The sequence below is a fragment of the Dipodomys ordii genome, unplaced genomic scaffold (genome assembly GCF_000151885.1).
Source record: "Dipodomys ordii isolate 6190 unplaced genomic scaffold, Dord_2.0 Scaffold8, whole genome shotgun sequence".
NCBI classification, from domain to species: Eukaryota; Metazoa; Chordata; class Mammalia; order Rodentia; family Heteromyidae; genus Dipodomys; species Dipodomys ordii.
The window spans coordinates 13,443,979-13,459,497 of NW_012267224.1; positions in this window are offsets into that span (position 1 = coordinate 13,443,979).

Genomic DNA, 15,519 nt, shown 5'->3' on the forward strand with positions numbered 1-15,519 from the left:
AAAAAAAATATCAGGCCCTGAGGAAAACGCTGGAGAATAAAACCTAACATCCAATGTTCTTTTACCTCCAATCGCCGCCCCCCTCCCTTCCTTCTGTCTCTAACATACACATTATCACCACTTCCCCACAAGGCAAGAGCAGCTCAAACTACCTTATGCTTTCAGTCATAAGTTTGTATATTTTTTCAAGGCCATAATTTGTAGTTGTGTCTTTTAACAATTGTGTGTGTGTGTGTGTGTGTGTGTGTGTGTGTAAGTGCATGGCAGTCCTGGGGCTTGAACTCAGGTCACTCTTCCTGAGTTTTTCTCTCAAGGCTGAGGCTAAGACCCACAGCTCTACTTCTGGCTTTTTGTTGGCTAATTGGAGGTAGAGTCGCATAGACTTTCTTGCTCAGGCTGGCTTTGAACTGTGGTACTCAAATCTCAGCCTCCTGAGTAGCTGTGATTAGGCATGAGCCGCTGACTCTGGGATAACAATGGTTTAAAAAATTTTCTTCAAATAGTTGCACAGTTTTTGTTGGTTTGTTTTTAACAGTTCTGGGGCTTGAACTCAGGATCTGAGCACAGACCCTGAGCTGTTTGTTCAAAGCTATCACTCTACCACTTGAGCCACATTCCCACTTCAGGCTTTTGCTGGTTAATTGGAGATAAAGTGACACTTTCTTTCCTGGGCTAGCTTCAAATGGTGATTTTCCATCCCTAGATCTAAGCCTCCTGAGTGGCTAGGATTTTATATGTGTGTGTGTGTGTGTGTCTGTGTGTGTGTGTCTGTGTGTGTACATATATACGTATGTATAGACATATAGGTATATATGTCTCTCTATATTCATATATAGATGTACACATACATATGTATAGACATATATATACATATATATGCATATATAGATATATACCCAAGTATATATACACACATTTATATTTGAAAGAATACAAAACCAAAGAAAGCTAAAACAAAGAAAGCCAAAAAAAAAAGATCAGTTTGGTGAACATTGAAAATTTGAGGGCCTATTGGCCTTTTTGAAAGCTACTTTCAGAAAAAGGTCTGATTAACTCTCAGTAGATTTTAAGTTGGTAAGAAAGATTGGTAACATAATGTCTTTAGCAACGTGGGAATTCTGTACTTCTTGAAAGACATTGAGTTGCTGGCGATCTGTATCTCCCTTGACTCCTTCGGCTCCTCCAGCAGTCAGTTTATGATTGTCTATAGCTTTGCTCTTTTCTTTCCCCTGTGGTATTCTGGAAGTTTCCACTTGCCCCATCTTCATTTTTCCCGCCAAGCAGGCTGTTTTCTTTCTGTCTCACTGTCTCAGAGGAGTCAGAAGTCAGTATCAAATCAGCCAAGTGATAAGAATATTTTAAACACTGAATGTTTTTACAACTTCAGTATCTCAGCTGCATTGGGGAAAAAAACCCCCACATTCATGACTAACAAGTTTGGATTTTTTTTCAAAGTAATAAGATTCTAGTATTGCTTGATCACATACATTAGTAAAACAGAGGTAAATTTCAAGTTTTGCCTAATCTGTGTCCCAATAACATCCATAATTCTAATTCGGATAGGACCTAAAATGAACTTCAATAATGTTGCCTGCATTTGGTGTCTACATGTGTGTTGTGCTTTCATATATACGTAGCTGTTATTTTTGTTTGTTTTTGTTTTCAAGGCAGTATTTAGCTTAATAACCTCTGCTAGCCTCAAATTCACTATCCTCTTATCTCAGCCTTTATCTGCTGGAATTAGCTCTTTTGAAGTAGGAATTTAAAACAGGAGCTTCTCTTCTGGAGAAAGTATTATACAGGAGTGATAACGTCTTATGGCAAGGATTATAATAGGAATTGTTTATTTCCCAGAGAAAGACTAATTCCCAGGAAGGCTGACACTTGACAGTTGCCTCTCAAGGAAATTACACTATGGCTTTGATTTCTTTCTTCTTTATAAACCCTACATCACTATTTCAAGCTTGGACACAGTGCACCAAGTAAAGCTGAGTCTGTGTGTGTGTGTGTGTGTGTGTGTGTGTATTTCCCCTAGCAACCTCTATGACATTTCAACAATCATTACTTTTATGGATTTTAATGGATTTTGTTCTGTCTTCATATTAGAAGCAATTAATGAGCAAATCAGTTAACTTCATTGCATATTAGTGATCTTGTGATCGTGGCCAAAACTTAACTCTTTCACTATTACTGTTCTAAACAAAATGTTTTCATTTGGCTCCAGATGAGTTAGTTATTCTACATGTCAAAGCACATGTAAGTGGCAACTATTATTTCCATGAAGAGACTGAAGGAAAGACATAGATTATGGGGGGATTTCTAGGGAGGAAAGCACAGCAGATGTATGTAGATACTTTTCAATCATAGCTGCATCCCTGCACTCTTTCCAACTTCCCAAGGCACTTTCTTTGAGGACTATAACAATTCACCCAACCACAAGTTGTCTGGTCCTAAAGGTAGTAATGCATCTAGTATTTTTACACCACGTGTTTTTAATGCATGTATTCTAGAAAAAGTGATAGCCCTGAGATATCCAGAAAAAATAATTAGAAGGACTTTTTCCAAAACTATTTTTACTTAATTTAGGTGCTTTCCAAGTCTTCTAATGCTCTCCTTTTTTTTTAATCTGAGCACTTTTCATGTGTTCTGTTAACACTGTTACTTGCTTTCAGATAATCCTGCTTGAATGACTGGTTGATGACAGCTTTTAAGATATTGCCTAAGTTACATTTTTCTTCAGTGAAGATTCTAGAAAAACAGTGCCCTGATCTGAGGCTTCCTAATGAACAACTTACATGAGACATTGTTCAGAATATTGGGAAAAATACTTAAGGCGAAGCAACCCTAGTTATATTTGTCCCATTCTTCTTGGTCTCTTGGTGCCGGCTCTTAAAATGGTAACTGATGATAAACCTTTGTTCAAGTGGAAATTAAGTTCTCTTTATTTAGTGCTCATGTCACCTGGTATCAAGTTATCCAGTTCATTTGATATATGAATATATACATATATATATGTAATCTTTTGAAAAGATTTTTCATCCTAGAGTAATTAGGATAATAGAATCTACTCTACCCCAGGAAATAAGAGAGGTTAATTACTCTGGCCTAGATGATAGCAACACACACACACACACACACACACACACACACACACACACACTCTTCGATCATTTCTGAAACATACTAAAAAAATAAACCTAGGCAGAAAGACTTTATTAAAAATTATCCTGTAGCCTAAACACAAAAGATGGTAAATAGAGACCCTAAAAGGAGGCTCCAGAGGGAAAGGATGAAGCAGGTGGTTTTCCTAGGAATTACCTTTGTTGAAAGGCCATGTGAGGAAAAAACAGAGGAGGAGGTACTCTGCAAATACGCATCTTAGCACAGTTGGCCATTGCAATTCTCCCCTTAATATTTTGGCATTTCAGTTTCCTAGTGTATAATTCTGCCAACTTCTCCAGTCTCCTGAGATCCTATTTTCAGTAACTGTTCTTGAAATTTGTCCCATTTGCTTCCTACAAATCTTTGCAAGATCTCTGTGTAATTCTCTCAGGGTAACAGTATGAGCTTACACATTGACTTGGCTATTCTTCTGAGAGTACACATACACCTGGTGAGTATTAATGGTTTCATACGTGAACATTAGTGATGACGATTTGTTGGAGTTGGAAACTGAGTAGTTGCAAACCAAATGTCCCCTAATAATGGTGATTTTAACTAAGTCTGACTGATGGAAAATAAAACATTTCCTTTCACTCCATCCAGTCATTGTTTCATTGCTTTTCATTTTTCAAGTTTTCAGTTTCATAGTTTAGTTAAACCATAGCTAGATGTTTGTTTCACTGGGCTATCCCCACATGAGAATTTCATAATCTAGGTCATTTGCATCACTGGGTCATTTATAGTACTGGCACCATGGTGTATTCTTTCATGAATTAGAATAGAGTAGCATCATTAATCATGCGAATAAAATACACTGTATTTTGGTGATTTTTAAATTATGATTATACATGAAAATGTATATTGCAGCTTTTGAAGAGCTACTGGCTGAAACAAAAAAATGTAATGCTAAGTTAAAAATTTTTTTGTCACTTGTGGGGCCCGATCTCTGGGCCTGGGCACTGTCCCTCAGCTCTTCAGCTCAAGGCTAGTGCTCTACCACTTCCAACTTTTTCTGCTTATGAATGTAAGGCAAGCACTCTACCACTGAGCCACCTTCCCAGCTAAAATGTTTTTGTATGCTTTATGTAAAGAGAACATTGAACTGCAGCTCAGCAAATGGGACTGCTCTGGTATCGTGTAATCAAGAGATGCTAATGTATAACCTCTGTGATATTAGTTAACACATGTAACCCTCATTTTACAAGTGTTGTCCAGGTCTGGCTTTAGATTTGTGTTAATTCTCTATTGAACCTATAGATTCTAATTTGTTACAACAAATTAGAATGAATGAACATAGTGGCTTATAACAACAAGCATTTATTTTTTTACAGCTCTGAGAGTTAAAAATCAGAAATGGCTTCACTAGGTTAAAAATCAGTGCGTTGGAATGATTTGCTTTTTTTCTGGAAGGCTAAGTAGAAAATCTGTTTTCTTGCCTATTCTAGCTTCTAGACATTGCTTACATTCCTTAGATGTTGACATGCTTCCAGACAAAGACAGTATTCAATGGTAGAACCTTTTTATCTCCTTATTCCTTTGCTTTCTTACCCATTTGAGGAAAGTATGACCACATTGAACCTGACTGGATAATTCAGACAAATCACCTTAGACCAGTTGACTAGAAAGATTCATTCCATCTGAGCTATTAATGTCTCTTTGCCATGTAAGATAACATATAAAGAAATTCACTAGATTAGGATCAGTGAACATCTTGTAAGAGACAAGATTCTATAGGTCTGGGATACATGTTGAAAAATAAAATAATTCATTTATTTTTCTCAGTTGTGAGGCTTGAACTCTGGGCCTGGTCCCTGTCCCTGAGCTATTCAGCTCAAGGCGAGTGCTCTACCACTTGAGCCACAGTGCCACTTTTAGTTTTATGGTGGCTTAGGGAGATAAGAGTCTCACGGACTTTCCTGTCCGGGCTGGCTTTGAATGGCGATCCTCAGATCTCAGCCTACTGAGTAGCTAGGATTACAGGTGTGAGCCACCAGAGCCTGGCTAACATTTCATTTTTAATCAACAAATAAATGTCTTGTCATTACCATAACTACATATTAGTTATTGCTCAAAATCATTATTTGTGTTTTAAGTTTTGAAATAGAAAAAATTGAAGTAGAGTATTTTTTCCTGTAAAATGAAATATTTCTTCTGATACACAAAGTTCTCATATATTTTGAGATCATTCATTAGATATCCAATTTTGGAGATTTATGCTTAGAAACTTTTATGAATTATTCAAGTTACCAAGCATGTCTTATCTATAAAGTGTATGCTGTTATGTATACACTGAAGAAATTACACAATGAACATTTTCAAGATCAGTTTGCAGGCAGCAAAGGAAAATTATATCTAGCTCTAGTCATAATTCCTCATTTTACACGTGTCCTTATTTGTTATTGAAAGAACCTAGATTATAGCTAGATGCATCAATCAATAGAGGAAATATATTACAACTTAGGGATCATTTAGTCAGAGCTTTCTCAAGCACATTCAGTTTAGTTCTATACATATTTTCTTTGGAGATAATGAAGCATCTTAAAGATTCCTCCAAAAAGGAGAGGGGGAAAAACAATTAGAAAAAGCAATTCTGACTGGAGACAAAATATTTGTTCTTACCTGATCTCATCAGCTCTTGCCCCATGAGATTTAGATTCCATGCTTTGCTGCTTTGACTTTGAACATCTCAGGGAAAAACACGTGTTGTCTGATATCACTTCATTTCTTAACGTCTGATCACAGTGTGAGACTCCTTGCCTGGGTGAGCAAATTTCAATCTCTCTGTGTTTTCTGCTTGGTCTTTGTGGCAGGCTAAGGGGAAGAAGGATATAGAATCAATCTCTGGAACTCTGAAATGTATTAAGCATCTCTCTTGATATAACACAAAATGATCAAATACATGAGCGTGCCTGGAGTTACTCTATTTTTCTGTTTTGATTCTCATGAACGTTTTTTTCTGTCTCTCTCTCTTTTTTGGTAGAAGTTGTTCAGAATACATTATCTTTGAAGAGGATTTCAATTGTCAATAAAACAAGCCTGAAACATTGTTCCTCTACTGGGAAGAAAAAGAGATAATAGATGGCTTTACTCTACCACGCACAGAAAACTCCACCATGACTTTTGTACTCCATGTACATCCCATTAGCTCTACCAGGGATCACTAGCATCAAGGGAAATAGTGACATAAGGTCCTGTAGTGCAATATGTGCTCATAAGGCACATATTGCAATGAGAATTCTATTATTACTTGGGTTTACCTGTATATCTTTCTCCAGTAGAATTTTTAAGCACCAAATTGTTTTGATATTATCTACGAGTTTCATTTTCCCATTTATAAAAGGGATTCTGATCATAACTGCAGAGTTCTGCAGTTCAAGTGAGAATAAATGGGTGAAAATACTTTATAAGTTGTAAATTGCTATACAGATGCTATTTATAGCATTTACATTTACAGCACAGGAGCTAGGAGCGCCGCTAGTAGCTTACATGGCACAGGTCATAACCTGGTAACACCAAGTTATTCTACATCTTATGTCAATAACGCCAGCATTGCAAGACCTTGTCCTGTAGTGAGTATTCTGCTACTTTGTTCTCTCACCAGGATGAAGGTGTCAGTTCGGGAGGATTTGATAGGTTGAGAAGAAGCATTTGAAGAGGGGTGTTCAAAGAGGCTCTGTAGGATTAGTTTCAGGAAATAAAGAATATGTTTCTGCTTCTTTTTTAAAATGTAGGCCAGGAATAGCATATTGGCCAAACCAGTGCTAAGGCAAAGGACAAGGGACTTTGTGAAATTCACTCATATTGGTTGGCTTCTTGGGCACAGAATTTGATCATGATAGATAAGGCTGAGAACAGAAGGAGTAGGAGAAAGGGATGCTATCTCACCTCCGTCATGAATCGCTTGTCAAATTAATTTTCAGTTCTGAGAGTCTCTATTGAAATAATGCAGTAGATAGGATAATTTATACCTAGAAGGAAAAATGAACCACAAGTATGGAATTGTAGCAGAAACATTTTAGAAATACAGCTGTAACTTCTTTCCCAAAGACACATTTCATTTTCTTATCATAATAGAACATACCAGGCACTGCTTTTAGTTTTTAGTTTTTTGGTTTTTTTTGGTAATCAAAGTCATGACATGTTGATCCACTGATTTGCCAGTTCCTGAAAGCATGTCCTATGTAAAATCTTCATCCAGCACTCAAAAAATGGGTGTGCATTTTGAAGCAGAAAAGACAGCCACATCGACAATGATTGCGACACTTGGAAAATTTTCTGTGGAGATCTATGGTCAGGAAGGAAATTGGAATTTTTCAGATACTGTAGAAAGGTCTTGAAGGAGAGGTGAATCATTCAGGATAGATACGAACTTTCGGATCAGAAAACAGAACAATTGTAGCAATACCGAGACTCCTGTGTGTTGGAGCAGAAATGGCATATACATAGCAATCCTCACCATTAAAAAAATAATAATGTGGGGTTTCTATATCCACGCACTTTGTGGGGTCATATTCAGATACCCCAAACTGCACTTTCAAAGTATTAATGGACCAGTCATGCTAAGAATGTGCAAAGTGACTTAATTGAAGGATGTGTTTCCAGCTACTACAGTCCAATATGCTTCCAGTCATTCAGAATTTTTTTTTAATTAAAATCTGTAACCATAGCTACTCAGCAGGCTGAGATCTGAGGATTGAGGTTCAAAGCCAGTCCAGGCAGGAAAGTCCATGAAACTCTTATCTTCAATAAACCACCAGAAAACCGGAAGTGGCCCTGTGGCTCAAATGGTAGAGCACTTGCTTTGAGCAGAAGAGCTGAGGGACAGCACCCAGGCCCAGAGTTCAAGCCCCATGACTGGCAAAAAATAAAAATAAAATAAAATCTTTCAAAATAATATCATAAGATTGATTCTGCACAGATCCTGTTGTCTGAGTGAGCTTAAATTACTGAAAACTTTGCAGGGACTTTGGTGTTTCAACGAGATAGCATTTAGTACATATCCTTTGCTGGCATTTTCTGATTAGAGTGGTGGGGAAGGATCAAAGATCTCAGAAATATTTTGACTATAATAATCCTCTTCACAACTATAAACAATGTTCACACATGCTGAAAAAATATGTCAGTATCATTTAGGAAGTTGTAAAATGATCATAGTTTAGGAGCATATTTGGAAAATTCTGTAGGGTTACAATTAAAGATTCAAATTTTATATTTTGTGGGTGTTCTTAAACCTAACACTATCAAAAATGAGTAGATTTATGCATATGTGTATATTTTATTTGGTGTTTATAACTTCATTATTCTTTATATTTCCTTCCCAACTAGGTGTTGTATTATGTATTTAGTAATGCTTTAGAAATATTTTTGTAGACTTTGTCTAAACGACTAGATTTTGAATACAGTAAATATCTTTATATGGGGCTCTACTTTTCTTCCACATATTTACTTGTTCAATTTCCATTACCTCTAGAAAATGGTTTTAGAGCCAGGCACAGGTGGCTTGTGATCCTAGCTATTCAGGAAGTTGAGAGGTGAGGAACGAGGTTTGAAACCAACTAGGGTAGGAAATTCTGTGAGACACTTAGCTCCAATAAACTGCTCAGAAAAAGCTGGAAGTGGCCCTGTTGCTCAAGTGATAGAGTGCTAGCCTTGAAAAACTGAAGCTTAGGGACAGAGCCATGCAATCAGAAAAAAATTTCAGGGTACATTTAAAAGCAGTGTTTTCTTTTTGCTTTCTATCATGAGATCTGAGGGAACTTTTGTTCCTAATCCATGTCAATAATAACATTTATTGAATCTATTCTTGAGGAAGAAAAGATGTCCAGTCTTCTACAGCTCCCCTTTTCATCATCTCAGCTTTCATTTTAACTGGTCTTGGCTTCACAGAGCACCACTGATGATTTGTTTAATAAACTTCAAAATTAGGGAATTGTCCCTCCAAATTAGGGGTAATCATAATGCTGTGGTTTTCCTTCTCTTCATTACTGAATCTTCAAGTTGCAGGAAAATACCATTATACTGGGGATATTTTATTTTTAATTTTCCACTTCTGATCATTTTCAGAGCTATCTTTTGATCTGATGGTGAGGAAAGCTAACAAAGCAAGTCAGTATTAGAATTGGAGACATCCTTCCCTGGTACTGATTTGCTTTTGGCACATCTTGCTGAGCTGTTTTCCTTCCTTGCTAAAGGCTGGAATCTCAGCCATTGCTGAAAGAAAAAAAAATCAGTGACAGAACCGAGATGGTAATTCTTGTCCCCTCTCTTAATTTTTAGGGATTAATAGTATACCCAGGGAATGGAATATATTTTATGAATCAAGGTTGGCTCCATATATGCTGCAGTTTGGCAACATGTGGCAATTTAATCTCCAAAGAGCAAGTGAAGGATATGCAACTCTAACCCAATTTAAAAATATTGGAAGTCAAAATGGGAGCATTTGAACTTGATGTCATGGGTTTTGGGAAGTTTTGAAAGGAATGAGAAGTGCTTCAGTTCCAGGAATCTTTGATTAAAATATATTAAAGGAAGCCGAAGAGTCTTCAACTGATTGGTTCGGGAGCTAAAATACCATAAATGTCAGTATCATGCTTGTGCAACTCTTTAAGTCATTATAAACAATAATAGAGACTATAAAAGACAAGGTCAGACCATTTCTCTTAACTCTGCCATACAGGATCTTTTTCATTTCTGGTACATATCTCATTTCCCTTCAAGTATCTCTAACTGTAAAAAGAGAGATAACCTTTACAACTCTATTTTATTGATAAGCAAGCAAGATGAAAAGACTTCAAGGTTTACAGGGTTATTGTAATCTGCAGGCAGCCACATTTCCCTGAACAAATAGTATGGTTAAATTAGCAGAAACATATATAAAAAATTTACTTTCACATAAATTATAAGTTTTGTTAAGTTGCTATACCAGGGTGTATTGTGGGTGAATTTGAGACATTTCTCTGTCAAGCATTTGGTATGAGCAAAGACTAACTGCAGTACATCATGAATGTGGCCGCATCCCAGTTGGTTTGCCTCCTGGGATTTTGATACCGTTCTCATTGTAGAGTTGAGTTAGATTTTAAGGGCAAAAACCTTCTGTAGGCTCTGTTCGATGACAAATTGATTCTTCTCTCAATTAATAAATATGTATTTCACATCTAATCTCATTTAGACACTGCTTCTGTTCTCAAGCAACTTGCATTCTAATTTGAAATATATACAAACCTTTATCTAATCTGTGATTAATTCAGAAAATCGTAATGGAGACTGCTACAACTATATCCCACCTCCTTTCTCTCTAGAATTGCTTTTTAATTGCATTGCTCATATAAAAATGCTATTGGAAAAGCTTAATCATTTTATCTATCAATTAAGATAAAGCCTAAATTCTGAGTTATGACATTTACTTGATTTGTCCTAAGAGTGTTGCCATACATAGAAACTACCACGTATGCTTGTACAATATATTTTTTATGAGATGCATTCATACGTCTACATGAGAATATCACGCTGGAGTCAAGTTGGGGTAGTCTATGTTAAGTTGCATTTAAATCTCCTGGTGGCAGTTGGCACCTTGTATCTGTTGGAAGCCAGCGAGCTTCGCTTTGCTGCATACACTGGCTGGTTTTATTCTGGAAGGAAGAGGCAGTAGTAGCAGGAATTACTATTAGCCTCTACCATGACTCATTAGAACAGGTCTTGAAACAAGTTTAGCTCCCTATCAAGCAAGCAGCAGAGCATTCCCAAGTCATTTGTCAAGTAAGGAAAAAGGAAATTGTCATATTCAAGTAGTTCCTCTAATGCGAGCAGAAATGTATCACTTTATTATGTTCCTTTCTTCCTGTGGGAAATATGATGCACTGATTTGTTTTAGATTTTTTAGGGTCTAAGGTGTTTTATGCTCACAAAAGTTATGAATTAAAGGCCTAAAATTCTAAGGTGTTAATGTGAATAAAATTCACACTCATTGCAGGAAAAAATAGTTGGAAACAATAAATCTTGGGAGTCTCAAGGTATTTTTACTGCTTGTAAAAAAAAAATGAAGGTCACAAGATAATACCGTTCAGGGAAGTATGTAAGACATTTAAAGAGATTCATCATTTTTCATATGACACACAGATATCCTTTTAAAGGATTTCAGTATTTTATCTTCCGTTCAATTTGGTATTTCAATATTTTAAGTTAAACCTTAAAAAACCCATATGTATTATTTTTGACATTATATAATGGCATCATTTATCAAGTAAATGGGTAGTGAAGATTTCTGATGAGTGCATATTTTCAATGAAGTTTATGAAAATCCATAATTATATTATTATATGGAAATCCATAATTATATTATCAATTGGGTAATACAATTCAAATGAACTTGGTCTTTGAAATTTAAATAACCCAGGTGTTTAAAATGATAAATTATTCTTATTTATGAATAAGTATCTTTCTCTTTCCTCTCCTTCCCTCCTTTCCTTCCTTCCCCCATATGTATTTCTGTATATATGCATGAAATAAGAATTTATTTTTAAAAACTAGGCTAGTGGCAAGGTTTACCAGTAGAGCGTCTTTGTGGTGAGTTTGTGGTCCAAAAAAAAAAAAGTTAAAAAATGTTTAATGTTCCCTACTTTCCTCATCTCTTGGTTGTGTAGGTGGCTGGAGGTAGTGTCACAATGATGGCCCAGTATCTGATTGTTTATATCTAGAAATGTTTACAAGCAAATGCTGCAGGCTCTTGTTTAATCCTCATCACTGATCAACTTTCAACTCCTTGCACTATTCCATGTTGCTCTGCACAAAACTGAGCTATCCAACTTTTGCAATCAGTGCTTCTATAGGTGGTTAAGTATTTCCAACCTTTGTCTTAAGAACTTTAGCAGGAAGAAACTGGCCTAAGTAATTCATATCAACCTTATGAGGATGTAATTGTTGCTTTTCCACTAAACAGATGAAGCAATGGAGAGACACAGAGGTTAAGTAACAAACAGCAAATAGAAAAAACATGGAATTCACCCTGTAGTCTATGATACTAGAAACATTGTATTTAACCATTTTGTTTTGCTGATAACCCAAAGTCTATTACAGCTTCTTCTTCCCTTTTGAGCAACCTGTCAGGTTAGAACAACATTCATTTTTGGCTTTGGCTACATTGATCATTTAGTATGTCATGTCCCCTTTGGTTTTTTTCTCCTACAACCCTGCTTTATAACCATTCTCTACCTGTTTTCAGTACAGTCTTTTCCCCTCCCCATTGTTTCTTTTCTTCAGATCTTTAACATCCTAAAAAGTGCTAAGTTTTCCCCCTCATAAGATGGAGTCTTTAACCCTATCAGCTTCCTTACTTCATTTCCCCATTGGCTATGAGCTAATGGATCTCTACACCTGTTCTTTCGAAGTCACAGCTCAGTGACAGCCTTGGCTGTACCAGGCATGCAGGACATTCTGTGTAGGAAGCCCTACTCCCAGAACTTCAATTAACAGCTGTCACCATGTCCTGGGTGTACCCACGTCTCTGAACATTCCTTCTCTCTTCCACCCTTTCAGCACGGTCTTCTCCAAGCTTCCAACATGGGTTACATTCCTTCCTTTAGCAATCACCACCAACAGCAAAACTTTAGCGTCTAGTAACCAATACACTTCCTGCATTTTCATCTCTCAAGTCTTACGATAACATGGGTTAAATAGAACTTATTAATCTTACTGCTGCCAAACACTGTCTCTGCTCCTCTTTCTGGCTTCCATTCACACAATCTCCATGGTTCATGCTGCCATAGGAAATTATTCCACAAAATGGAGCTGCCTTCCAGATCATTCTTGCATGTAAAAGTCTACATTTACTGCCCCATAGCATAAACTAAAGACTCGAGGAACAGGACGAAAGGTCTTGAACCAGTGAATTATCTATTTGTTTTTGACAATCTTTACTCCACTATACTGAAATATTTGTGATGTGACCAACAGGGTTTTCCCTTTGTCAGCGCCATACCTTTGTACACGTATTTTTCTTTGTATGAAGTATTTTTTGATCCTTCTTCGTTCCTCAGAAGCACACTCATATTTCATGACTCAGCTCAAATGTCACTTCCTATCAGCGCTTTCTCTGCCTCCCACGCCAAGTGCGTGCTTCTCCTCCTCTTGTCTTTACTGACATACACTAATCACTTTACATTGCAATTAAATTTTTATATGCTTATTCTCGCAATAACGTGACCTTTTGCAGAAAAGGCCTACGTCTAATTTATCACTGAATTCCTCATGTTGCATACATGGTAGGGTTTCAATAAGAGTTGGCAGAAACTGAAGTGATCAGATTAATGATTGTAAATAACAAGCATTTCTATACTTTGTACCCGGCTGTGTGCCAGGAAATGCTGGAGGCAAAGAATTAAGGAAAAAAAATCAGTTAAATGAAGAAATTTGATCCTATTGGGAGAATATGCATAGCTAATAGGCAAAGTATAAATTTAGATAGTGACAAATGTTATTTTAAAAAAAATACAGGGAGGGGCTGGGAATGTGGCTTAGTGGTAGAGTGCTTGCCTAGTATGCATGAGGCCCTGGGTTCAATTCCTCAGTACCACATAAACAGACAAAGCTGGAAGTGGGGTGTGGATTAAGTGGTAGAGTGCTAGCCTTGAGCAAAAGAAGCTCAGGGACAGTGCCTACGCCCTGACTTCAAGCCCCAGGACTGGGAAAAACCACCACCACCACCAACAACAAAAAACAAAAAAGAAACAGGGAGATAGCGATATCAGAAGACAGTGAGGGCTACAGTTCTACAGATGACTGTCAGTAAGAGCCTGAATGAGATGATGTTTGAGAACGAAGGTGGAAACCATACTAACTTCTCTAGGCCGAAAACAGTAGGTATAAGGGAAGAAACACATATGATGCCTGAGACACAGTCCTAGAGAGGAAGACGAAAGGAATTGTGAGATAAAGGAGAAGTATAAAGGGATAAGTCTGAGAAAGGGCTGAAGGTTACATTGTCTTGTGAGCTTATTCTATGCAAAGTCATTGGAAGACTAGCAGATAGGGATATATTTAATTATTAATATAGTTAATTTAAATCAATTCTATTACAATGACAGTAGGAATAGTTATTACTTATAAATTTGTGACATTGGTTTTAAAAATAATGTTGAAATTTTTGTACTGTCTTTATACATATATGTTACATTATATATATATATATATATATATACATATATATATAATTGAAAAATAGCCATTACAAACAAAGATTTAAAAAAATTCTTTTTTTTTTAATCCAGACACAAGTTTACTTCCGGTTCAAGTTTAAATCAGGTGATGGCCTAAGTAGGGTCAGACACATGGGCTCTTCTTTTTTTTTTTTTTAATTGTGAAAATACTGTACAGAGGGGTTACAATTACATGGGCAAGATATCGAGTACATTTCTTATCAAGCATTGTAGCCTCCTCAATTTGTATAAAAACATGATAGTTGTTTGCAGACAAGGAAAGTTATATGGTCCATTAGGTGGACAGGGAGAGAAAAAAATGTGGCTGGAAAGGCAGTGCACTGCCCTGGCATCTCTAAACAACTGTAAGTTGCTCATTGCTCTGTTGTATTCTCTCAGAGAATGTTAGAGGAGGAATTACTGATGTGGTTATCCAGATGAATTCAATAGATCTATTTGTTAGAAACACTAACACCTTCAGATGTGATCTTCTCAATATCTCTCTAACGTTTTGCTCTCCTTTTGTTTATTTCTGTAAGAAAGCTTTGTAAAGTGTTCATCCCCAGGATGTCAGTGTATTTCTTTATGTATAGGTGCAGAAATCATGCTGTTTGCTCTCCATCCTGATGTCTTATTGCAATTTCACAGTTACTTTGAGGTAATACACTCTTCTATTTTGGTAAAATAGATTAAATTGGGTTTCCTACAACTGAGTAGAACAGCTTTTAGGAAATTCTGAAAGTGAAGGGCCTTTGAAAGACAAAAGGAAATTAATCAAACAGCCAGTCTGATGCCAATCTGTGTTGTATAGAGAAAGATAAAATTCCTATTTTGTAGGGTGAGTGAAAATATGAAATATGAATATTAAATTGTTGGATGTCATTAGATAAAAAAATGATTGTAATGTTTTTTCATGTTAACTACTGTTCTATTGTTATATGAATGTGTTATATGAAGTATCAAGGTTATATATCTATATATGTGTGTGTATATAAGCATCCTTATACAATAGATTTGAAAAAGTTTTATACTTTTACAATCTACTTTAGTAAACAGTATTCTTATTAATTAACAATGAGTACATATTAGATTGTTGGAGAGATTATTATGTTGCATTTTTCATATATGTATATCCGTATCCTAAAAATACCTGTTTTGATTTATTATA